Here is a 24,762-nt window from a genome sequence, read left to right on the forward strand (position 1 = left end):
CTTATTAAAAAAATTGAAACATTTAATTGATTTCTCCCCGGCGATAACTTACTGACTGATCTCCTAAGATTACAATTTCACTTATTCCTGAACATTATATACTAGGTCACTTAGTGCAATGGTATGAGACAATCTCAGAGGCATCTCAAACACTAGTTTTCATTTAAACAAAGTCATCCCATAACATTAAGAACAGAAACAGCTGCACTTCAGTTTCTTTTACTTAGCTTAAGGAATATGAAGAAATTAATCTTTTTTAAGCAACTATTTTAATGTCTCAAAAATGTATCTTATAGGTCCTTACAGAATTTCTAGCCATATATCCTAATTTCATCTAGCCTGCTAGAATTATTATCTTAGATTTACAAGTTTTTAAATCAGGATAAAAAGTATTTTATTCTAAGAGGTATCCATATGTATCTATGAGGAAGGAAAAAAGATTGCCTTCCTGTTTTTCCCCCACCTTCTGAAATTTAACAGATAAACTTCAAGTATGCAAAATGTGAACTTTAATCTAGTAAAATGTGAAAATAAACAATGGATTTTTCAAGGAGAGGGTTCTCCCAATTAACTCAAACAAAAAGAATGATAAAAAGAGACCATTACAGGGGTGGGGAGATAACTTTGATACTAGAGCAACTAACTTGTATGGCAGTGGCCTTAGAGGCTTCAAGTTCATTGCCTGGTACCACCTTCTGCTAGAGCTGAGACCAGAGCTCTGGTCTTTCTCTCATAAAAATAAATGAAAAAAAAAAACTTAAACAAAACATTACTCATATGCAGTTTCCTCTAAATGAAAAGGTTTGGGAAACTGAATTTTAGACTCAGATGAAATAGTCTAGATATAAAATACTCTGAAAAACAGGAAGCTTTAAACTGGATTAAATTATCAAACACTAAACTTCAATGTGTAAAGGAGTTTCAAAAATTGTCACTCAGGTGAGTAAGGTAGCTCACATGGGAGGGTGCCTGCTTTTCCAGGTGCAAAGTCTGGTCATCACTGCACTGAGGAAGCTGTGGAGCTATTGGGAGTCTTTTTCTTCTTCTAACAAAGTCATCCCAGAGTGATGAAGCCCTCTGGCAATGGAGTAGGGGGTGGGTGAGGAAGAGAAAAAAAAAAAGTTGTCATTCTAGGATGATGAATAGTAAAAAAAAAAAAAAGAAATAAAAGAGAAATAAAACGAAACGACAGTAAACAACACTTTATAGCAGTGGCAGGAGGGCATGAATTAATACCTATGAGGTTAAAAAAAAAAAGGCCAAATAGGGGGATTGTTTTACTATGGTCTTATTTTTACTACTATTAAACCTAGGAAGGTAAGAGTGATGCTTTAAGAATGCTGGATTTTAGAAAAACTTCAACTGAGGTTGAAAACCATTGTTTAGAATTTATATTTCAACCCACATGACTATAATTAATTTTAAAATTCATCCCCCCATCTGAGTGTGTGTGTGGTGGGGGACAGACTTCATAAATGATGAAGGTTTGCAGGTGTCTATTTTCTCCCTCTCTATGTCCCCCATCTCTTTCAATTTTGCTGTCCTAAAAATAAATGTTTGTTTTAATGGGGAAAAAATGGCTGCTAGTAGCAGCAGTTTCGTATGCTGAGTCCCAGCCATAACCCTGGTGGCAATAAAAAACAAACAAACAACAACAAAAACAGCTTGTTTTTTCTATTACTTCTAACTTTTTGAATTCAAAAGTCAAATATATGTATACCAAAAAACTCTTATTTAAATACCTAACTCAGAATACAAGCTGGAGAACATCACATATTTGCACACATTGGGTTTGTTTGTTAGCTACCAGTTATTGCTGTGGTTCAATGCCTGTACTATGATCTCACCATTCTCAGTGGCCATTTCTTTTCTAATAGAAACAGAGGAAGGTAATGGGAGAAAGACATCTGCAGTATTGTTCCACTGCTTACTGAGTTTCCCTCCTTGCAGAGGAACTTACATATACTATAAAATAAATTCAACATCACACCTTGAAATTTACATATATTTATATGTGTATATACACTACTGTAAAATCTATATACTGTCCTCCTATTCCAAGAATTTTATTACTAACACAAAACTTAAGTAGCAACTTAAAACGCATAAAGAAATCTCTAAAAAATATATAATCTATGGCCAAAACAAAACAAAAAACCATAGCCATTAAGTTCCCTGAATTAAAGACATAGAAATGAATTTTCAGGGGGTTGGGTGGTAGCGCAGCAGTTGAGTGCATGTGGTGCAAAGCACGAGGACCAGCTTAAGGATCCCAGTTCGAGCCCCCCGGCTCCCCACTTGCAGGGGAGTTGCTTCACAGGTGGTGACGCAGGTCTGCAGGTGTCTCTCTTTCTCTCCCCCCTCTCTGTCTTCCCCTCCTCTCTCCATTTCTCTCTGTCCTATCCAACAATGACATCAATAACAACAAAAGTAATAACTACAATAAAACAACAAGGGCAACAAAATGGAGGGTAAGAAAGCAAAAACAAAAAACTAAATCATTAAAAATCATCAACTGGAATTTTATAAAAAAATGAATTTTCAGTAGCACTAAAATTATTGAATTTAAGGAAAATTTTTTTAAAAGTTTTTTTTATTCCTTTTTTAAAATAAATATTTTTATTTATTATTGAATAGAGACACAGAGACACTGGCAGTCCTGCATCACCACTTGTGAAGCTTCCCCCCTGCAGGTGGGGCCTGGGGGCTTGAATCTGGGTCCTTGTGCACTGTAATGTGAGCATTTAACCAGGTGTGCCAAGTTACCCGTTTCTAACAAAATGTAGACAGATAAAAAAGGGAAACATTTGGGGCTGGGCAGTAGAGCTTACATGTCATAATTTTCAAGGACCCAGGTTCAAGTCCCTGCTCCCTACCTGTAGGGGAAGTAGTGTCTCTCTCTTTCTCTAACCAGAGCACTGAACAGCTCTGCCTTCAGGTGGTACAGGGGATTGAACCTGGGATCTTGGAGCCTCAGGCATGAGTTTCTTTGCAATAATCATTATGCTATCTCCCCCTCCCAACTCAGTCTGTCACTTTCCAATAAATAAGTAAATAAATAAAATAGAATCATTCAGGAGCACTGTTCCAATGGGTAAATAAACAGATAAGTAAAATTTGGATCAAGGTAACTGTATAAAAGTAAAACTTGAGGGTTGGGCAGTAGTGCAGCGGGTTAAGCACACATGGTGTGAAGTGCAAGGACCAATATAAGGATCGTGGTTCCAGCCCCTGGTGAAGCAGATCTGCAGGTGTATCTTTCCCTCCCCCTCACTGTTTTTCCTTCCTCTCTCCATTTCTCTGTCTTATCCAACAGCAATAACAACAATAATAATCATAACAATGATAAACAACAAGGGCAACAAAAGGGAAAAAAATAGCCTCTAGGAGCAGTGGCTTCATGGAGCCCCAGCAATAATCCTGGAGGGGGGTAAAAAAAAGGAAAACTCTGATACTGATGTTTTCCCCCCACGATTGAGAAAACACAAAACGTAATCTAGAAATACTGAGGCATAGCAATAGTAAAGTTTATAGTTACGGATTTAGATCTATGGTGACCAAAGAGAAAAAACAGATAATACAAATGGCTTATTGTAACAAAACTTAAGACACTGCTGTTCACTCAGTGTTTCTTAAAAAAAAAAAAAAAAAAAAAGGGTAGCACAGCAGATTAAGCGAACATGGCGCAAAGAAGCAGGTCTGCAAGTGTCTTTCTTTCCCCCTCTGTCTTCCCCATCTCTATTTCCCTCTGTCCTAGCCAACAGCGAATGACATCAACAATTAATAACCACAACAAGGGCAACAAAAGGGGGGAAAATGGCCTCTAGGAGCAGTGGATTAATGGTGCAGGCACTGAGCCCCAGCAATAACCCTGGATGCAAAAAAAAAGAAAGGAAGGAAGGAAGGAAGGAAGAAAGAAACAAAGATCACCCGGTAATGCACCGGGTTAGGCACACATAGTGTGGGTTAGGCACACATAGTGTGAAGCGCTATGGCCGAAGCATGGGACCCGAACAAGGACCCCGGTTCGAGCTCCCAGCTACGCACCTGTAGGGGGTCGCTTCACAAGCGATGAGGCAGGTCTGCAGAAGTCTTATCTTTCCCTCCCCCTACATCTTCCCCATCTCTCTCAATTTCTCTCTGTCCTATCCGACAACCACTACCACAACAATGAAAAAAAAAAGATGGCCTCTAGCAGTGGATTCTGAGTCCAGGTACAGAGGCCCAGCAATTACCCTGGAGGCAAAAACCAAAAACACTCAGTGTTTGCTCCAGTTACAATAATTCTGATTCAGTAAGTTCGAAAGAATTCTTTACTATAGATTATTCAGAGTGGGCTTTCTCTCCTCTCCTCTCCTCTCCCGGATCAACTAGGAATACCAAAGGAGACCACCCAGACCGAAACAAGACAGGACTAGAATGACCACAGAAACCCAGTAAATCACCCGTGAGTACAAACACGCGTGGCTGGTGACAGAGAGGAGAGAGGGGCCTAAGGAGAGATTAAGTGACTGCTAACAGTTCGACAGTTTGTCAGTGGAGACACCACCTCCAGTCTGCTCCACCAACAAGGGGACAGCTGAAGGGAGGAAAGGACTCCCCAGAGACTCACCAAGTACAACTCTGAGTCTCCATTGCTACTACCCTCAGAATCTGGAGCAGCAACAGGGAGGGACACCAGGGCACAGAGATCTAACCGGGAAACTCAGGAGAAGACCTATACCTCGGTGGCATAGCTGAAGGGCTGTGAAAGTCTCTTTGCATAACCACTGGATTATCTCTGCCACACCCTGCTTTATCTCTTGGTCAGGAGTCATTGATTAAGCCAAGAAGCCTATTGATAGTTTAAAAGCCCTCAGGCTACCATAGCCTACAGGGGAAAAAAAAAAAGGCTTTTACACCACTGAACTCCAACTCAGGGATTGAAAAACTTCTTAACTTATATAAAATGGTTAAAACAACAAGAAAAAATAATGGAGACTCGAACCAGGACAAGAGTCCAGCTAAAAGTCCTCCAGAGGGCAAAGCACAAAACAACGAGTTCAACATCCAAACATTAGCTAAGGAAATAATAACAGGAGTGAGTAAAGAATTTGAAAAAATTGTAATCAGAACTGCAGGAACAACAAATGAGAATATGGAAGAAAATTCTAATTATCTCATGGTTATTAGAGAGCTGAAAGCTGAAATCGCTGAGCTAAGAAGGCAACTAGCTGAACAAACTAAAACAGTATCAGAGCAGGGCAACAAAACAGATGAACTCCAGAAAGCAGTAGAGGGCAGAGAGAATAGAATCAATGAGGCTGAAGACAGAATTAGCAAGATTGAGGATGAATTAGAGACAACTAAAGAAGAAGTAAGAGATCTCAAAAAGAGATTAAGAGATGCTGAAAACAACAACAGAGTCCTATGGGATGACTTCAAAAGAAACAATATACGCATTATTGGCTTACCAGAGGAAGAAAGAGAAGGGGAGGAAGAAAGCGTTCTCCAGGCCATAATAGCTGAAAATTTCTCTAGTCTAGACAACACCAAAGACATAAAGATTCAAGAAGCCCAGAGGGTCCCAAACAGAATTAACCCAGACCTAAAGACACCAAGACATGTCATACTTAGATTGGAAAGGAATAAGGATAAAGAAAGGATCCTCAAGGCTGCAAGAGAAAAACAAAGAGTCACCTACAAAGGAAAACCCATAAGATTAGCAGCAGACTTCTCCATACAAACACTACAGGCCAGAAGAGAATGGCAAGATATCTATCGAGTGCTCAATGAGAAAGGCTTTCAGCCAAGAATACTATATCCTGCTAGACTGTCATTCAGACTAGATGGAAGCATCAAAACCTTCTCAGACAAGCAACAGTTGAAGGAAGCAACCATCACCAAGCCTGCCTTGAAAGAAGTTCTGAAAGGTTTCCTATAAACAACCAGACCACCACAAATAGAACATATATCAAAACACTCTAAAACTCTACAAGAATGGCGTTAAAATATCTTCAATCTTTGATATCAATAAATGTGAATGGCCTGAATTCACCTATTAAAAGACACAGAGTAGGAAGATGGATCAGAAAACACAACCCAACAATATGTTGTCTACAGGAAACTCACCTAACGCAACAAGACAAACACAGACTTAAAGTGAAAGGATGGAAAACTATCATTCAAGCCAATGGCCCACAAAAAATGGCAGGAACAGCTATTCTCATATCTGACATGATAGACTTTAAAATAGATAAGATTAAAAAAGATAGGAATGGACACTACTTAATGCTCAGAGGATCAGTCAATCAAGAGGACTTAACAATTATTAATATCTATGCACCCAATGAGAAGCCATCTAAATACATCAAACTTCTACTGAAAGAGCTACAGCAATATATTAACAGTAACACAATCATCGTAGGGGACTTCAACACCCCACTATCTCAACTTGACAGATCATCCAGGAAGAAAATCAGTAAAGACATAAGGGAGCTAAATGAAGAGATAGATAACCTAGAACTATTGGACATTTTCAGAGTCATTCAGAGAAAGTTGTGGTATATATACACAATGGAATACTACTCAGCTGTAAAAAATGGTGACTTCACCGTTTTCAGCCGATCTTGGATGGACCTTGAAAAAATCATGTTGAGTGAAATAAGTCAGAAACAGAAGGATGAATATGGGATGATCTCACTCTCAGGCCGAAGTTGAAAAACAAGATTAGAAAAGAAAACACAAGTCGAACCTGAAATGGAATTGGAGTATTACACCAAAGTAAAAGACTCTGGGGTGGGTGGGTGGGTGGGGAGAATACAGGTCCATGAAAAATGATGAATGAAATAGTGGGGGTTTTATTGCTAAATGGGAATCTGGGGAATGTTATGCATGTAAAAAAAAAAAAAAAAAGAAGTAGAAACGCAAAGCAGAAATTGACTGAGTTTGGAGTATGGCACCAAAGTAAGAAAGCAGAAGTATACTAGAGTTTGCAGTGAGTACCTCCCTAATACTTCCTCTCCACTTTTCCAAGCTTTGGGTCCATGATTGCTCAACAATTTGTTTGGCTTTGTATGTTAACTCTCTTTTCAGTCACCAGGTTCCAGGTATCATCAGGATGCCGGCCAGACTTCCCTGGATTGAAGACCCCATCAATGTGTCCTGGAGCTCAGCTTCCCCAGAGACCCATCCTACTAGGGAAAGAGAGAGGCAGACTGGGAGTATGGACCGACCAGTCAACGCCCATGTTCAGCGAGGAAGCAATTACAGAAGCCAGACCTTCTACCTTCTGCAACCCTCAATGACACTGGGTCCATGCTCCCAGAGGGATAGAGAATGGGAAAGCTATTGGGGGAGGGGGTGGGATATGGAGATTGGGCGGTGGGAATTGTGTGGAGTTGTACCCCTCCTACCATATGGTTTTGTTAATTAATCCTTTCTTAAATAAAAAATAAAAATAAAAAAATAAAATAAAAATTGTTTTAAAGCAGAAAAAAAAAAAAAAGATTATTCAGAGTGTGTGTGTGTGTTATAGGCACTTTACAAAAAGTAATTAGATTAGGCTATAAAGTGAATGCAACATGGGCTCGAAATATGTCTGTCCCAAATGTGAAACATAACTGTGTAGATACCAACTCTCTTCAATGTTACCTAATTTGTGTTACCGCAAATATTTTTTTTCCAGTATACCAGTTTAAAAATGATAAACATGGGAGTCTGGCGATAGAGCAGCGGCTAAGCGCAGGTGGTGCAAAGCACAAGGACCAGCGTAAGGACCCTGGTTCAAGCCCCTGGCTCCCCACCTGCAGGGGAATCATTTCACAGGAGGTAAAGCAGGTCTGCAGGTGTCTTTCTCTCCCCGTCTCCCCCTCCTCTCTCCATTTCTCTCTATCCTATCCAATAAAACAACATGGGCAACAAAAAGAATAAATAAATATTTAAAAAAGATAAACATATATGCTCTATATACTTCAGAAGCAAGAGTTTCCCATGAAAGAATCAACTGAACAAAATTTAAATAAACTATATAAAAGGTTACGGGTGCAGGCTCCTTTGGTCACCATTTTTGCACATAGATGCTATTCTCTATAGCAGCTGAAAAACAGTAGTAACATCCCAGTCTCTGCTTCCAGCTGGAAGGGCTGTAATAATGCTTGTTATTCACTGGGCTGCAGAAGCAGCAGTTTGAGAAAAGCATATATGGTTTCATCCAACCTATTTAGCAGGTTTACTATTTAACTACTATTTAAGAAAGTTTCTTCCTCTTAAAAAAGGATAGTGGAGAAAAGGTAAAACTGTTTAACTGTCAAGAACCTTAGACTTTACAGACTATCTTTCCTAGCTAATTTCCTAGAAAATAACAGGCAAGCTCTTATCAAGAAATGAAATTATGTCTTACTTACAAAAAGACCCAGGCTCCCAGATCCCACAAATATTAATCACTAGCAGCTGTTTGATAACAGACACTATTAGCAATGAAGATTTATGATCATGCAAGTTTGTATAAAAATTCTATTAAAAAAGTTCATAATCATCAATCCCTCGGTTAAAAAAAGGTCACATATATTTTACCCACTACAATATATATATAATGCAAAGCTAAGTACTTGGTAAGTGCAGATCATCAATTGATGAGTAACAAAAATATTATTTTTAAATTTAATTGTGCCAGGTTTAATCTCAGGCGCCACCATAAGCCAAAGCCAAGCAGTGCTCTGTTGAAATAGTAATAATAAATATATATATGTGACATTATTTATAGATATAACTTTAAATCTGTTCTCATGCCTAAGGCTCTGAGGTCCCAGGTTCAATCCTCAGTACCACCATAAGTCAGAGCTGAGCAGTGCCCTGGTCTTTCTTTCCCTCTCTACATGACTCTTATTAAAATAAATATATATATATTTAAAAAGTACAATTTTCATCTTTAAACACCTTTAGGCCCTTAAAAATATAGTCAATGGTGGAAGCGGATCTAAGCTAGGGGTGAGTGTTTTGCAGAAAACTGAAAAATTTTACCAATGTATCAACAACTGTACCTACTGTAAACTATTAATCCCACCAGTAAAGAAGTTAAGAAATTTTTTTTTTAATGCTAAAATTGACTAGTAAGTTTAAAGAATAATGTTTATACTTGAACTTTGGTGGTAGGCATGGGTGAGTAGTATATAAACATGCATGTAGGTATAAAACTATACACTTAAAATCTTACGAAACTGTCAGTTAATATTAAGTCAATTTAAACAGAAATTGCAAAAAGTTTTTAGTCACACAGACCAGACTTTACGTATAGAAATATAATATTTGTCCAGATGTTCTGTTAAGAAAAATTCTAGTTTTACTTTTGTTAGAACTGAAAATTCTTTTGCTTAAGCAAATGAGTAAAAAAAAAGCTAATATAAAACAGTTTTGAAGATCACAGAATAACAAAAGTGTTAAATTATTTAACACAAAAGTTATATAATAAAAGAGACTAACAGCAAATGCCAAAGGGATTTTTAAAAATAAAGACATTTAGAAACAGTAAAACTATAAACTATCAGTCTCAACAGCTACATTTGAAATATGCTGAATGTTTCTCTTTCAAGTTATTCTAACCAGGAAAACAAGTAAGTTAAATTAAGCCAGATCATGCTAATAATATAAAAAAAAAATATGGCATTCTGAGAACAGAAATTCTATTTCCAACGATATTTAATAAAGAGATCAAAGCCTCATATTAACAATTACCTTTTAAACATGCCTACTAGAAAATACAAGTGTGATGCATTAAGTCTTATTTAAAGAAAAACACTAACAGATTATGAATGCATTTGCTAGGCCAAAACACACACACACACACACAACGTCCATATCAACTGACAATAACAAATTTTAAGTTTCTTCATATATAAGTAAGGTAAACTACTTTATTCAGATATAATTTCCCAATAAGAATAACTATTGGGAAAAAAAAAGGAATTCTGACAATATAGTACTATTTTTAAAAAATTTTATTATCTTTATTTTATTTACTGGATAGAGACAGCCAGAAATCGATAGGGAAGGGGGTGATAGACACCTGCAACACTGCTTCACCACTTGCAAAGCATTTCCCCTGCAGGTGGGGAGTGGGGGCTCGAACCTGGGTCCCTGTGTACTATAACATGTGCGCTCAACCAGGTGTGCCACTACCCAGCCTCCCATTATAGTACTATTTTAGGATTAAAATTTTCTCCTGAAAAACAAATGATTATTATTTAGTCCTGAAAATGCATTTAACTAGAAATATTGCAGGAGTTTCATCCACATCACTGGGAAAAAAACATGACATACTAAACTCCCCTTGACTCCCACATAGAGAAATACATATGGAGACTTAGCCAGGTCTGCAAATTTAAAACAGACAAAAATCCTCACAAAAATGTCCTTAATTGACAGAATATAGCCATAACACATAGTGGTAAAAGCTCTTGTTAACTTTTTTCCTAAAACAACACATAGTATAATAAAGTAAAAGTTTCTCATTCTGTAAGAACTGCCTAAAGAAACTGAAACTGTTAACAAGAAAACTGTTAATATCTATAAGCCATTCTTTTTTATTTTTGCCCTTGTTTTATTATTATTGTGGTTATTATTGTTGTTGCTGTCGTTGGATAGGACAGAGAGAAATCGAGAGAGGAAGGGAGGCAGAGAGGGGGAGAGAAAGACACCTGAAGACCTGTTTCACCACTTGTGAAGCAACTCCTCTGCAGGTGGGGAGCCGGGGTGCGTGTGTGTGTGTGTGTGTGTGTGTGTGTGTGTGTGTGTGTGTGTGTGTGTTTCGAACCGGGTGCCTAACGCAGGTCCTTGTGCTTCGCACCACATGCATTTAACCTGTTGTGCTACCGCCTGACTCTTAAGCCATTCTTTTAGATGTGATTAGGCTGAAAACTAGAGTTTATAAAATACATACACATATAATGGAAGTTTATAATAGCTATCTAGAGGAGAATTTTATGATGCTAAATACTTGTGTTCAAATTGTAAATTTTGACAAAAATGATCACATATCATAATCTCTCTAAACCAGGAGCTCTGGATTTTTGTCTTTATAGTAACAACTTTAAAACTGTCTCTCTTACCCTATTTAACTCACTAGGGTTGTGTCTACAGACATTTGCACAGAAAGTGGTAAATGAATGTAGGTCTTTTCCCCAGATAACAAGAAACCGTATTTTTAAACTTTTCATCTGAATCATTTCTAACCTCAACAATAGTGGCTAAGCTAGAGAAAAACTCTGTTTTCATCCTATTCAAACAATTTAGCTTTCTTCATAACATTATGAAATCACTTAAGATATTGTCTTATATTTCAAACCACATTATATAGTTCAATGACACCAATATATGCACTTCAACCTTCATTAATTTTTAAACATTTTACTTAGTTATCATTTCCAAGGAACTCACTCAAAACCTGATAGTACTGAAATATCTAATCTTAATTTTTTAAGTTTTTTATTATGTATCTCAATGATCAAACATTCTTAAACACACACCTAAGAGTGCTTAAAAAACAAAGATTATTTTATTTTAAAAATAAGTGCAGCCCTATTAAAATGATGGTAATTACCCTTCACTCTTAAGATTAAATTATACATCACTTAAGATAAATTTCTTCTATCTTAAGCAATGTAAAATGCTTTAGATAAAAAAAACTTATTGTTGTATTTTAATAAACCTTATCAGATATAGCAAATAGCTGGAAAAACAACTTCCTAGTTAATATTTTATCATATAACCAAGTCATATTATTTACTGACTTTATTATACCAGACTGTCATTCAGAAAACAGTAATACTTTCATTAGCTTATTATATGAAATTTTCAACTAAAAACTGCAAAATCAAAGTAAGTTAACATACTTGAAAGTGGTTCTGTATAAAGGTTTTTGGAGTTGTAGTTAAGTTGCTGGAAATTTGGTGATTCTACTACTAAATATTTTTAGAGTTTTCAGTTTTTGATATGAAGGATTTAAACGTTCTACTCAGAAAAATCTATTAAGAAAGATACTAGTTTCTATTTTTATTTATTTTTTACCAGAGCACTGCTTAGCTCTGGTTTATGGTGGTAAATTGAACCTGGCAGGCGGGAACTGAACCTGGACTACACATGCCTTAGGCATGAGAATCTGATTGCATAACCATTATGTTACCTACCACCCCCTCTAGTTTCTTATTAACTGGGTTTTTAGTTTTAGTTAGATTGCCACTTTTGATTAGAATAGTAATTGAAGTACTTTAAATTCTCTTAAAATGTTCTCATTAATGTTATCTAATTTTGAGACTCTACCACTTTATCTGTCAAACATCCAAGCACCAAATTCCATTAAATTTAAAGCCTTCATTTTGAAGATGAAAAATGTATTATCTAATTATTTTATATACCACACTATAACAGCCTTAAGATGTACTTTGTATAAGTCATATGTACATACTTTAGAATAGTTAGAACTGAACTTAATAGGAGATAAAAATATAAAATATACTAAACAAATTCTGGAGTTTTAATAAGAGAACCCTGGCCACTTCACAACATTTCTGCCTGTTAATACATCTTTATTGATCTTAGTTGACCAAAAACTCTACCTTTACTAACTGTGTAGCTCAATTATACTGCAAAGATAATATGCTTTAAAAATTCATCAGTATACCTTAATCTCCTGTCATGTTCCAACACATTCAATCAAAGAAGTTAGGTTGTTCTTCTGAATTGGTTCTCTCCTAAAGGTCAAAACCTGCAATAAAAATGTCATGTATTATAGCATGAAGACACTCAACAGATTTCCACCTCCTGTAGTACCACAGTTGATCCCTGAACAGAGGTAAGGTCTTTAAACCTTTAAAATGACCCCTATTTTGCCAATGTTTACAGAAGCTCTAACCTGGAAATGTTTTTTTAAATAGAAGTAACTTGATTAGAAACACCTGTGATATGCTTGATCGCCCCAAGACTCTTCAAACAAATCAGATTAATATGTTTCTGCTTTCATTTCTCCTTAGGACATTTATTTCAAAGCAGTGTTTGTGGGGGAGGGGATCATGTATTATAGAAATGGTTAAACAAGACAAAATAAAACAAAATGTCTTAAAAACACCACAAGTATCCTCTCTCCATTTCTCTGTCCTAACAACATCAATTACAACAATAACACCAATGTGTCCTGGAGCTCAGCTTCCCCAGAGTCACACCCTACTAGGGAAAGAGAGAGGCAGACTGGGGGTATGGACCGACCAGTCAACGTCCATGTTCAGCGGGGAAGCAATTACAGAAGCCAGACCTTCTACCTTCTGCATCCCTCAACGACCCTGGGTCCATGCTCCCAGAGGGATAGAGAATGGGAAAGCTATCAGGGGAGGGGGTGGGTTATGGGGATTGGGTGTTGGGAATTGTGTGGAGTTGTACCCCTCCTACCTTATGCTTTTGTTCACTAATCCTTTCTTAAATAAAAAATTAAAAAAAAAAAAAAGCAATGGCAACAAAAAGGGAAAATAAATAAATAAAATATAAAAAAATTATTAAAAAAAAAACACACCAGAAGTAATAGTCTGTATTTTGAAAACTCCAAATCCAGAGTTAAAAAAAGTGACAAGGGATATGGACAAACTTTTATCACATTTCTTTATTTCTAAATTAGCAAACATTCTAATAATGACAGAAATTGTGAATTGTGGCTGTTTTCAACTAGTTTGTTGTTATGCCTAGTCTTAATATTTCAAAATGTTTCAAGACATTACAGTTCTAATGTAATTTTCAAAGAAATTAAATATTCATAAGTAATGAAGCAATGACGGTTCAAAATTTTTTTTTTTTTAATATTTCCAACTAGCAGTGGTGTAGTCAAGTGTATATAAGTGGTCTTTCGTTTCACCTTAATCTTAGATTTAAGTGACAAGCAACTATATAAATCTGTTAAATTATCAAACATTTACTTATAATGTACTCTATGTTAACTGAAAATGTTCTAGATTTCCTGCTTTTACATAAGGACCCAGAAAAAGAAATGAAAGCTTAAATGTTTGTTTCTGTCATCAAATTTTTGATAGCTTAATGGCACAGTCTACAAACACATAATTCACAAACAGAAATTCATACATCACACTAAAAAATTAATTTTTAAAGTCTTTCTAAACAGATTTTAAAAAAAAATTTGAATACTGATATAGTTAAGGCATCCTATTTTTATATGCACTCCATGTCAAAATGCTAAGTTTTTAAGTAGTAGGGAAACAACAAATACTGGACAATAAAGGACAAAACGGACTCAGTGTAAGACAAATACTAAAACTAAAGGTGCATGATAAAAAAGATGTAAATATCAATTTCAACTTCTTTCTAAAAAGATCCTTTAAAACATTTCTCAAATAGGCAAGAGGAAAAAAAAAGCAAAAGAGAATCAATTCTCTAGCAGAAACACTATTTAAAGGAAAACTATTACTCATTTGTACATGCAAATAATCATACAAATACTAGTAATATGAGAGTCTAAAATTGATGTGTTATCCTTAAAAGACAATCATGGCTTGGAAGTTCTACTACTGTCATTTATAAAAATTAAATGCAAAATGGCTTAATTTAATTTAATGTTTACTTGAAAGTGGTAATTTATTGCTGATTTGCTTTTGGACTTAAAGAGATTTGGGGTTACTATTATTTCAACAAGTCATAGTTTGAGCTCTAATTACATGCCAGAATTAGTTGCCTGGCACATATTGGTTCTAAGTTTGCTGATAAGCAAGCAAGCACATGTATACTAATATTTTATATGAGAATACTATATTTGGCACTTATAATCAATGGCTTTTTGTCCTATAAAAAGGGGCATTCCAAAAAGATATCAGTATGAGTAGTATTAAGTTCCATTAAGAAGAAAAACTTTAAAAAGCCAATTTTAGACCAGAAAATTTTTATAAAACCAACTTTTTTTTTTACAGAACAGGATTTCAAAACTGTGTACATCTTATCATTTGAGTTTTTAAAATTAGGTGTTTATGTTTCAAGCAGAAAATATATGCATATGGTCTCTTTTTTTGCTGGGTGGGGGGAGTAGACCAAACTTATTATTTCTGGACAGAAGTGTTTTATGACATTCAAAACACATAACAATAACAAAGCACATAACAATAAATAAGCAAACAAAAATATACATGTCACCACAAAGAAAAACCAATGAACAATACATACAAAGAATGACACAGCAAATGATCTAGAATATGAAAGCTATTTTGAGATTTCTATTCTTTTACTTCTAGATTAAAAAAAATAGCTAGGATATTAACATCTAAGGCTACATTTTGTAGTTGCACAACCATGTCAAGTTAACAGCATTAAAACGAAGTAAAAAGTGTACTTTCATTTGAATTTTTAAAATAATGTGAAGGGCTAATGAAAATCAACAGTACCAAGAAGAATGATGTCTCCTCTAGTCCCCTCCACCCCAATATGTAAACAGCTTTAAATTACAAAACTGAGCTTCTGTGGCAATACCTTTCCTCATTGTTTTCCTGTGGCAATATTACTTTCCTAGTTCTTATAATAGAAGAAAATTAGAACTATCAACTTTTACAGACAAAAAAAAAAAAATCTATTAGACCTGAGACCTACATGTCCACAAATCTTAAAACCAAAATCTGCCTTCTTTAGCATCACATAAAAAGGAAGATATTTTAGACTCTGTTCATCTTATTCAGGTGCTATGTCCACAAGCTCTAAAAATAGTATTTTAAGTAAAGGAATCCTTCATTGCTTTAAAAACATGATTTACTAGACAAAACTATCCTTCACTTATTGCCCTCAAAAACAACAGGCAAAAAAAAAAAAAAGAAAAAGAAAAAAGAAAGCACTAAGAATGTATGAGTAAATTTAACTGTATGGTAAAATTAGTTTTCCTTCACCACATACACCCTTAAAACTGTCCAAGTCACATAATGATTTTAAAATAAACACACACACACACACACACACACACACACCACCCCAAACCGACTGGTTTGGGTACTGTAGGTAGAATTACATTTAAAATATAAAAGGGGATCCTATAACTCATTAAATCCAATTTTACAGACAGTAATTGTCACCCTTTATAAAACTTTCATGAATTGACTCTAAATAGCTCTGAAAAAAGGATAAACTTAGCTTCTTTAATTACAATTCTTGTCACGAAGGCAATACAAATAGTATGATTTATAAACTCAGCCATTCCACTTACTAACCAATTATATTTGCAGTACTAGATTTTTAAGTCATAAGATATTTTCATTTTAATTATTTTCTAAGAATGCATTTCTGACCTAATGTGAGACTAAACACTGTCATCTTAATAATTTGAACTACTATTTACAAATAACATACATTTCTTTTAAATTAAAATAATTCAAAAGTCGTCTATAGTTATTCTTATTCATCAGTGAGTTTACTGAATTACTTTGAAAACCACACCCGCCTTGTATCAGAGAGGGCTAGTTTGGTAATAGAAATATACTGACGGCTGTCTTAAGCAACATTAAACAAAAGTCAGCTTAAAACCAAAAAAGCATTAACACTGTTATATGCACCTGTGCGTACTTACCTGTTGCACTGTCTAAATTAAGCAACAAATTTCTTGTAAATCAAAGTGTTATGTACACTGCAGTGGTGGAACTAGCAAATTCTAAATATTTTAAATTAGCTATACCGTTTTAAAATATCTACAATTTTATGCAAAATCTCATTATAAATATTGAGAACATTAAAGTTTTTTTATTAATAAATTTCTTCCACAACCTGCATCTAACAAATATGTAGCTGAATGTGAAAAATACCTGTTAAAGGAGAAATCCTCAAATCCTACAATTTTAACCAACATGGAACAGGGGCAAGTATACTCCAAATATATACAAGTCTCGTGTATATATATAAGCCAGCGGATTGATGATCTAGAGAAAACTGCTGTTCCCCCTCCCTCCGTCTTATCTTTAATATATATTTCAAGCCACTTAAAACTCCTTTATGGGAGGTGAAGAAACTATTGAAAGCCAAGTTGTTGTTTTTCTTTTTTAACACCCTGTCTTAACCTTTCATAACTATTTCCGTAGTTCCCTAGGAGCACAGGTTTTTTTTTTTTTTTTTTCGGAAACTTGAAAATCAAGACCTAGTGTTCAGTATTCCCCCGCGCCCCCCCACCCCAGTCCCGCACCTTCTAGCCAATCAGAGGCAACAAGTCCTGAGCCTGGGGAGCTCCGTTAGACCCAATTTGAAAAACATCATTTTGCGCTCCTGTTCTCTTTAGGGAAAAAGATCCAAGTAAGGGCAGGCCCCCCCCCCAGTCTTAATAAGAAATCAATCAGGGCTCGCCCCAATCTTAATAAGAAATCAATAACTCGTTACATCAATCAATTCCAGGGGGTTAAACTATGAGCAAGGGGCCCCAAAGAGCATCGGCGTGCGGTTCCGGGAAGCGTTATTCGGCTTTTGGAACAACTGAGTACTGCTGGGGAGGAAAAAAATCTCCAACATATTCGCGACCCAGAGCCGCCGCTCTGCACTCAAAACACCGCGACAGCAAAGAGTTAATCTATCAATACTGATGTCTCAGCCCGGAGAATTAGTAAAGATTCAGTACGATATAAGAGATTAAAAAAAAATAAAGTCGTTACAGAGAGCATTCCTTAAAACTGTTGCAAACGAGTAGCTTAAAAAAAAAAAGCGCACACCGGAAAGTCAAGTATAAGTACCGTCACCCCACTTTGCCCTCCGCCCAAGAGTTTTCCCCAGAAGAGGTGAAGGTTGCAAAATGACCGTTAAGACGTCTCGGGAAAGATTTTTCGGGAGGAAAAGATGAATATCATTTTCACAGATTGCTTTCCTCCGCCCCCCACTTGAGACTTGTTCCAAAGACCAGAGGAAAGAAAACCTCCTCTAAGTGCGACTCGGAGGAGAAAACAGCCCCTTTTTCATCTTCACCTGCATGCAACTCCCCGTCCCCTAAAGGACAGCGCCCATGAGTGCAGATGACCAAAATCCGGAGGAAAAAAAAAGTGAAAGTCCAGCATCTTTCTTGAAGCCGCCTGCCGAGACCTCGAAAATCAGCCCCCCCCCAACATCCCGCCGGACCCCGCAGCGTCGCCCAGTCCCCGCTCCCACTGCCCGGGCATGGGGGGGGGCACCGCTCGCTCGACGCACCCGAGGCTCCTCAGTCGACCTGAAGTTTCCTGCTTAGAAGGGAGCGTTCGGCGGGCTGCGAAAACTGCGGCTCGAGAGAGACTGCGCGGCTCGGCCACGGAGGACGGGCGCTTGCCCCGCCGCTCCTGTCAAGGGCCCGTGGCCCGGCCCCAGCCGCTGCCTGGACTGGGGGTCCCGCTGACAGATCGCTGGGCGGCGGCCGCGGCCCGAGCGCGTCCCGCTCAAACTGCAGCCCCGCTCCCCTCCCCCGCCCGGCGCCCCGCGCTCCCGCCACATCCCGCCCGCCGCCGCCCACTTGCACACACCCAGTTACCCCCAGCCCTCGCTCTCCCAGGGTTTTTTTTTTTTTTTTTTTGAGGGGGAAGGGAGTGGCGGGAGATAAAAATGAAGGCGGGCTCGAGTCTAGCCCCTGGCACGGCCACCACGCACCCGGCCCCCTGCTGCTCCCTCCCGAGTCCCGCTCGCTCTGCGACTTCACGGGTTCTTACCGACGGCGCCAGCCCCGGCCAAGCTCCACGGGCTCCTCTGGTTCGATAAAATTTTTGACAATTTTTTTCAGTAATCTTTTTCGGTCGAGTCCGAGCGACTCTGTGCCCTCAGACAGGTTATAACGTTCCTCCCGCTAGATGGATGAGATCAGGCATCACTCGAAAATGGCGCCGAAAGCGCTGAGGCTCCTCATTCAAATTCGTTAGAGCCAACCCCGCCGCCCCGGGGCATGCCGGGAACGCGGGCTGCCGCCACAGCTGTCAATATCGCCTCTACACTCCCCCGCCCGGTCGCCACTTTCCCCAGCATTTTTGCTCATGCGCACAACTCCCACCCCAACCCCCGCGCTTTGCACTTGCGCAGAATCCCGGAGGTCCGCGGTTCTGCTTTCTCAAGCTGCCGGCTTCCTAGCTCTTCTGCGCTTGCGTGGAGCAGTTCTCACAACCGCAAAGGTGGAGGAGCCCTGGGGACTTTGGGACTGTAGGTCCTTAGGTGTCAGTCGATATGCATTGATTCTTCTGCTTGGGAAAAAGAAACAAGGGCCCATCTTAGACGAAAAAAAAACCATCTCACCGTCAGTGAAATTCCTAGCCCCAGACTGTGTTTCTGAGACCCTGTACATTGAAACACGTGTCCTTAAAGCAGTCCTGCTTGAGTGCATAGCTTTTACTGTATGTCAGCGCTTTACAGAAGAATTTATGAGGCAGGTACTATTATTCTAGGTTTGCAGACCAGGAAAACATAGCTCAGACTTAAAAGTTAATTTGGTTAAGGCAATATGGGTAAAAGGCACAAGCATGAGACCGCATCTGTCAGATTCTTAAGCCTTGGGCTGTTGCCTACCCTGCAGAGTGATCCAAGTTAAGCTCACACAAGAGGTGTGGTTTCCCCTGCTCCGTGTGTGTGTGTGTGTGTGTGTGTGTGTGTGTGTGTGTGTGTGTGTGTGTGTGTGTGTGTGTGTGTGTGTGTGTGTGTGTGTGTGTGTGTGTGTGTTCGCGCGCGCGCCCGCGTGCAGGACTCAGTCCTGTGAGCCTGGAGTTAAGGATTGGAGCTTTGCTGGAGCTATCCTCAGTCCCTGGCTGCCTGTTGCGTAAATGCCTTCATTGGTCCAGCGTCTCTCAAGGGTTTACTAGTTCTTAAACATTCGGCTTGGTGTTTAGACAGGTGACTGGACCACCTTTGGGTGTCGCTCAGGGTGATTAAAAAATTATTTTAATGGCATGGCATGGTAGGTAAATGGACTCAATCTAGCAAAGAAGGGTTTTTTCGTTGTGTAATGCACGGATAAATAGTTGAGTAATACGTACTTTTTTTTTTAACTGAGTCTTGTACAATGTGCAAAATAAGTACTCTACGGATTAATTGTGTTTACTGATCACAATAGCCCTAAGATGTAGGTATTGTTATTTTACACAAAACACCCTAGACTCAGATTATGAAACTCAGCCTAAATTTTTACTTACAACTATTTAGTAGAAGCTTAAGATCTGGCAAATCTGTGTCCACCTTTAAAAACTGGGCGCTCTGATAGGTCACTAAGTGATGATGAAGTTATCAATGTTTAACATCTTCCTTAAGAAACCTAATCATGTGGTCTGGGAGGCGGCACAGTGGACTCTCAAGCATGAGGTCTTGAGTTCAATCCCTGGCACCATATATACCAGAATGATATATCTGATTCTTTCTCCTCCTATCTTTCTCATGAATAAATAAAATCTTAAAAAAAGAAAGAAATCTAATAATTCATTTGCCTGAATTATTAGATTTCTATTAGTTGACTTAGCCACGTGCAGGCTAGTTAAGATGAACACACACACTCACACATGCAATCTCTCTCCTTCCTTCCTATTATTGATCCTAAATGATTATATTTTTTCAAGATTATTTTTGATTGGTTACCTTTTTCCTGATCCCAAATTATAATGTATTTTCTTTTTATAATTTATTTTTTCCCTCTTTTGTTACCCTTGTTTATTGTCATTGTTATTTTTATTGCTGCCGTTGTTGTTGTTGGATAGGACAGAGAGAAATCGAGAGAGGAGGGGAAGGCAGAGAGGGAGAAAGACAGACACTTGCAGACCTGCTTCACTGCCTTTGAAGCAAGCCCCCTGCAGTATCCTTACAGCGGCCCTTGTGCTTCCTGCCATGTGCGCTTAACCCGCTGCGCCACCACCCAGCTCCCTTATAATGTATTTTCTATAGAATCTAATAGTTTAAAATCTGGTGTATGCCAGATATCTCGGCCCAGTTTTTGTTCCACAACTTGACTTGTTAAGAACCATATTTGTTTTGAGTAAACAGACATATGTCATGGAGAGGATTAAGTAAGACAATGGCTATGAAAGTACAGTACTAAGAAGGGAATGGGTGAAGAAGACTAGGCTTGCATTACTGAGGTACAATTAGCAGAGAAATGGATTTTTGTAATTTGAGGCCAAGAATTAAAAGGGCAAAGGGATGGTGCTGTACCTCAGTGGTAGAATGTGTGCAAGTTTGAGGCCTTGTATTGGATTGCCAGGGCATACATATTCACCCCAAGCCAAAACAACAAAAGAAATAGAATAGCAGAGTATATTTTTCTTGTACCTCTATGATACTTTTGTACATTGGTTAAGTGAGTGGACTCAACCAAACTGCCAAGACTTGGGTCTCAGCTATGCAGCTTACTAGAGATGTGACCCTACCTGAGTTAATTTTTCTTAGGTTGGTCTTCTGTAAAAGGAATAGTGCTAATATAGTTAGTGCCTCATTCAGCTGTTGTTAAAATGTAAATGATCTAGTATATTAAAGGCATTGCATTATTGCTTGGCATATTGGTAAATATTGTGAGCTAGTCATTAATACTGAGCTTTAAATTTTAACTTGGGGTGTGTGTGTGTGGTAGAATAATGGTTATGCAAAAAGAAAAAAAATTCATGCCTGAGGTTCCAAAGTCCCATGTTGAATCCCCCTTGTACCACTCACTATAAACCAGAGCTGAATAGTGCTCTGGTAAAATATAAAATAAAATAAAAAATAACTTGAGAATTGTTCTTAAAAGTCAAGATATAGTAAGAGACACTAGTTGTTAGCACTCTTGTTTAAGAGCCCCTAAAAACTGGTAAATCAGCCTGACAACTGATGTTTATCAAATACAATTTTTGTCAGAAGAATAAAGTTTTCATAAGGAAGTCAGTTGTAGATTTAAGTTCTGTTTTGTTTAAGATTTTATTTAACAAATGTGAAACTTTTTGTTTGTTAAACATTGTTGACTGATTGAAGCAGGAGAAAACAAAATCAAACAACATGGTTTCTTTTCTTTTCCTTTCCTTTCCTTTCCTTTCCTTTCCTTTCCTTTCCTTTCCTTTCCTTTCCTTTCCTTTTCTTTTCTTTTCTTTTCTTTTCTTTTCTTTTTTTACAACATGGTTTCTATGCCTGAATCAAAAGCACAACTGAGAAGTTATTTTCAAATTGAAGAATTTTATGTATGACCACAAGGGGGTGCAAATTCCCGAGTTGAATTTTAAGGAAAAAAGCACTTCAGATCCTCCAATTTAGGTAAGAACCCAGTGAGAATACCATCCCTAGACTTTACTTTATGAAAAAGTGATGTACTTTATGAAAAAAGTAAAGTTGTACTTTATGAAAAAAGTGATGTACTTTATGAAAAAAGTAAAGTTGAGGATTGTATTGTGATGTACTTTATGAAAAAAGTGATGTACTTTATGAAAAGTGATGTACTTTATGAAAAAAGTACTTTATGAAAAAAAAGTGATGTACTTTATGAAAAAAGTAAAGTTGAGGATTGTATTGTGTTAGAAACTTTCAATTTTCTTTCATCTTCAAACAGTGAAGAGCTAATTAACCCCCCTCCTCTACCCCCTGCCTAGTTTGTGTGTCTGCATACTCCCTCTGCTTGTCAGAACAGCAGAACTGAAGTTGTTACTGCATCAAGCAGAGCCCAGCTACGTGGTGGGGGGTGTACGAAGCAGGAATCAAGTTGAATCGGCATGGAAATCTGTTCATTAAATTGACTGGCTTTTCCCTCAAAAAAAAAATTGATGGTTTTACTTGGAAATTGGAATGTAATCACCAGCAAAAAATGGTAAAATATGGTTAGTGTTGAGAGAAGAGGCCTTGTGATTTCAATACTCCCTCCTGACGCCAGCTTTTAAAAATATGTATATATTTAATTTACTTTTGTTGAGTCTGGCTACCCTCAGGTCAGTTTTTTTCATTCAGGTACACACCACCACCCTGACATTCTCATGTATTCTTGAACACACACACACAGACACACATTGTCTGCCTATTTCTGTCCCTGTCTGAAGCTCTCTGTAGCAAAAAAAAACAAAAAAAAACAAAAAAAAAACTGCCTTGACATTCCTATGTGGTGCCTGGACTTGAATCTAAGCTGAACACTTGGCAAGGCAGGCACTCTGCTCAGTGTGCTATACTTCTAGCCCCTTCCTGCTATTTCTAATGAGTAAGTGCTACTAATAGAATGCTGACTTCAACATACTAACCTATTTAGATAAAACTGAAAGTTAGATGTCTTCAACTTATAAGACCTCATCTTTACAACTTTCAAAGAAGAAAAATTTTGTGGTCTGGAAGGTGGCACAGGGAGTCGGGCGGTAGCGCAGTGGGTTAAGCGTAGGTGGCGCAAAGCGCAAGGACCATCGTAAGGATCCCGGTTCCAGCCCCCGGCTCCCCACCTGCAGGGGAGTCGCTTCACAGGTGGTGAAGCAGGTCTGCAGGTGTCTATCTTTCTCTCCCCCCTCTGTCTTCCCCTCCTCTCTCCATTTCTCTCTGTCCTATCCAATAACAACCACATCAATAACAACAACAATAATAACTACAACAACAATAAAAAAAGACAACAAGGGCAACAAAAGGGAAAATAAATAAATAAAATTAAAAAAAATCTTAAAAAAAAAAAGAAAGAAAAGGAAGGTGGCACAGTGGATAAAACATTGGTCTCTCAAGCATGAGGTCCTGAGTTCAATCCCCGGCAGCACATGTACCAGAGTGAGGTCTGGTTCTTTCTCTCTCTTATCTCTCTCATTAATAAATGCATTTTTAAAAAAAGAAAAGATTTTGAACAGTAATTTGAAAAATTAGTATATACTAGTGGATGCCTTAAAAATACTCAGATGGGTGAGTCAGGCTGTAGTGCAGGGGGTTAAGCGCAGGTGGCACAAAGCGCAAGGCCGGGTGTAAGAATCCCAGTTTGCGCCCCCAGCTCCCCACCTGCAGGGGAGTTGCTTCACAAGCGGTGAAGCAGGTCTGCAGGTGTCTGTCTTTCTTTCCCCATCTTTGTCTTCCCCCCTCCTCTCTCTATTTCTCTGTGTCCTATCCAACAACGATGACAACAATAATAACTACCATAATAAACAACAAGGTCAACAAAAGGGAATAAATAAATAAAATAAATATTTAACAAAAAAAAACTTAGCTGGATGGGGCCAGGTGGTGCTGTACCTGGGTCCTTGCACACTGTAATAAGTGTGCTCAACCATGTCCACAACCACCTGGGTTCCTACTTGCAGGAAGAAATCTTCATGAATTCGAAGCAGGGTTTTAGGTATTTCTCCTTCTCTCTCCCCCCTTAGTTCTCTATTTCTCTGTCACTACCCAGTAATAATGAATAAATAAAAAGCAAAATTATGGTCGAAATAATAAAAAAAAAGATGGGGGAGATAACATAATGGTTATACAAAAAGATTTTCCTGGGGCCCTATTCGGGGAGTCCTGAGACTACCAAACAGACATGATGGGCCTAGACCTTGAATAAATCCCCTTCTCCATTGTTACCCATCATTCCTATCAGGAACAACACAATAGACCCCTTTGTGGGCCCCCATAGGACCTTGCCCTCAACTTGAATCAACAATAGTACAGAATAGTCCATCCTCTGAAGGGAGGCTGGACAATATACTCTATGCTACACCTGAGGAAGATGGGTCCTGATATTGGGTCAGCTTGGAATGTTCCTAATTAGGACCACAGAATGTGAGCTCAGATCTACAGGGATGCAGAGGTCACATAGGCTCCTAAGCTGAATATGGGCCCCAGATCACATCAGATCGATGGGGTTTATAGTCAACAATATTTATACACCTTTCCCAT

The 24,762-nt window shown here is 38.0% G+C and overlaps 1 long non-coding RNA gene across 5 annotated transcripts in view; it reads right to left on the reverse strand.

Annotated features, from left to right (window-relative positions):
* Positions 1 to 24,762, reverse strand: part of LOC132539459 (uncharacterized) — a 111,223-nt gene that overhangs the window by 37,554 nt on the left and 48,907 nt on the right. For 4 of the 5 annotated variants that reach the window (XR_009550758.1, XR_009550760.1, XR_009550756.1 and 1 more), the window contains exons 3-4: positions 18,651 to 19,169; positions 12,656 to 12,739 (exon numbers count right to left, since the gene is read on the reverse strand). This is a non-coding gene — a long non-coding RNA (uncharacterized LOC132539459). Of the gene's footprint in view, positions 1 to 12,655; positions 12,740 to 18,650; positions 19,173 to 24,762 lie in introns of all 5 variants that reach the window. The other variant, XR_009550759.1, reaches the window with a different exon arrangement.

This window comes from Erinaceus europaeus, chromosome 7 (genome assembly GCF_950295315.1).
Source record: "Erinaceus europaeus chromosome 7, mEriEur2.1, whole genome shotgun sequence".
NCBI classification, from domain to species: Eukaryota; Metazoa; Chordata; class Mammalia; order Eulipotyphla; family Erinaceidae; genus Erinaceus; species Erinaceus europaeus.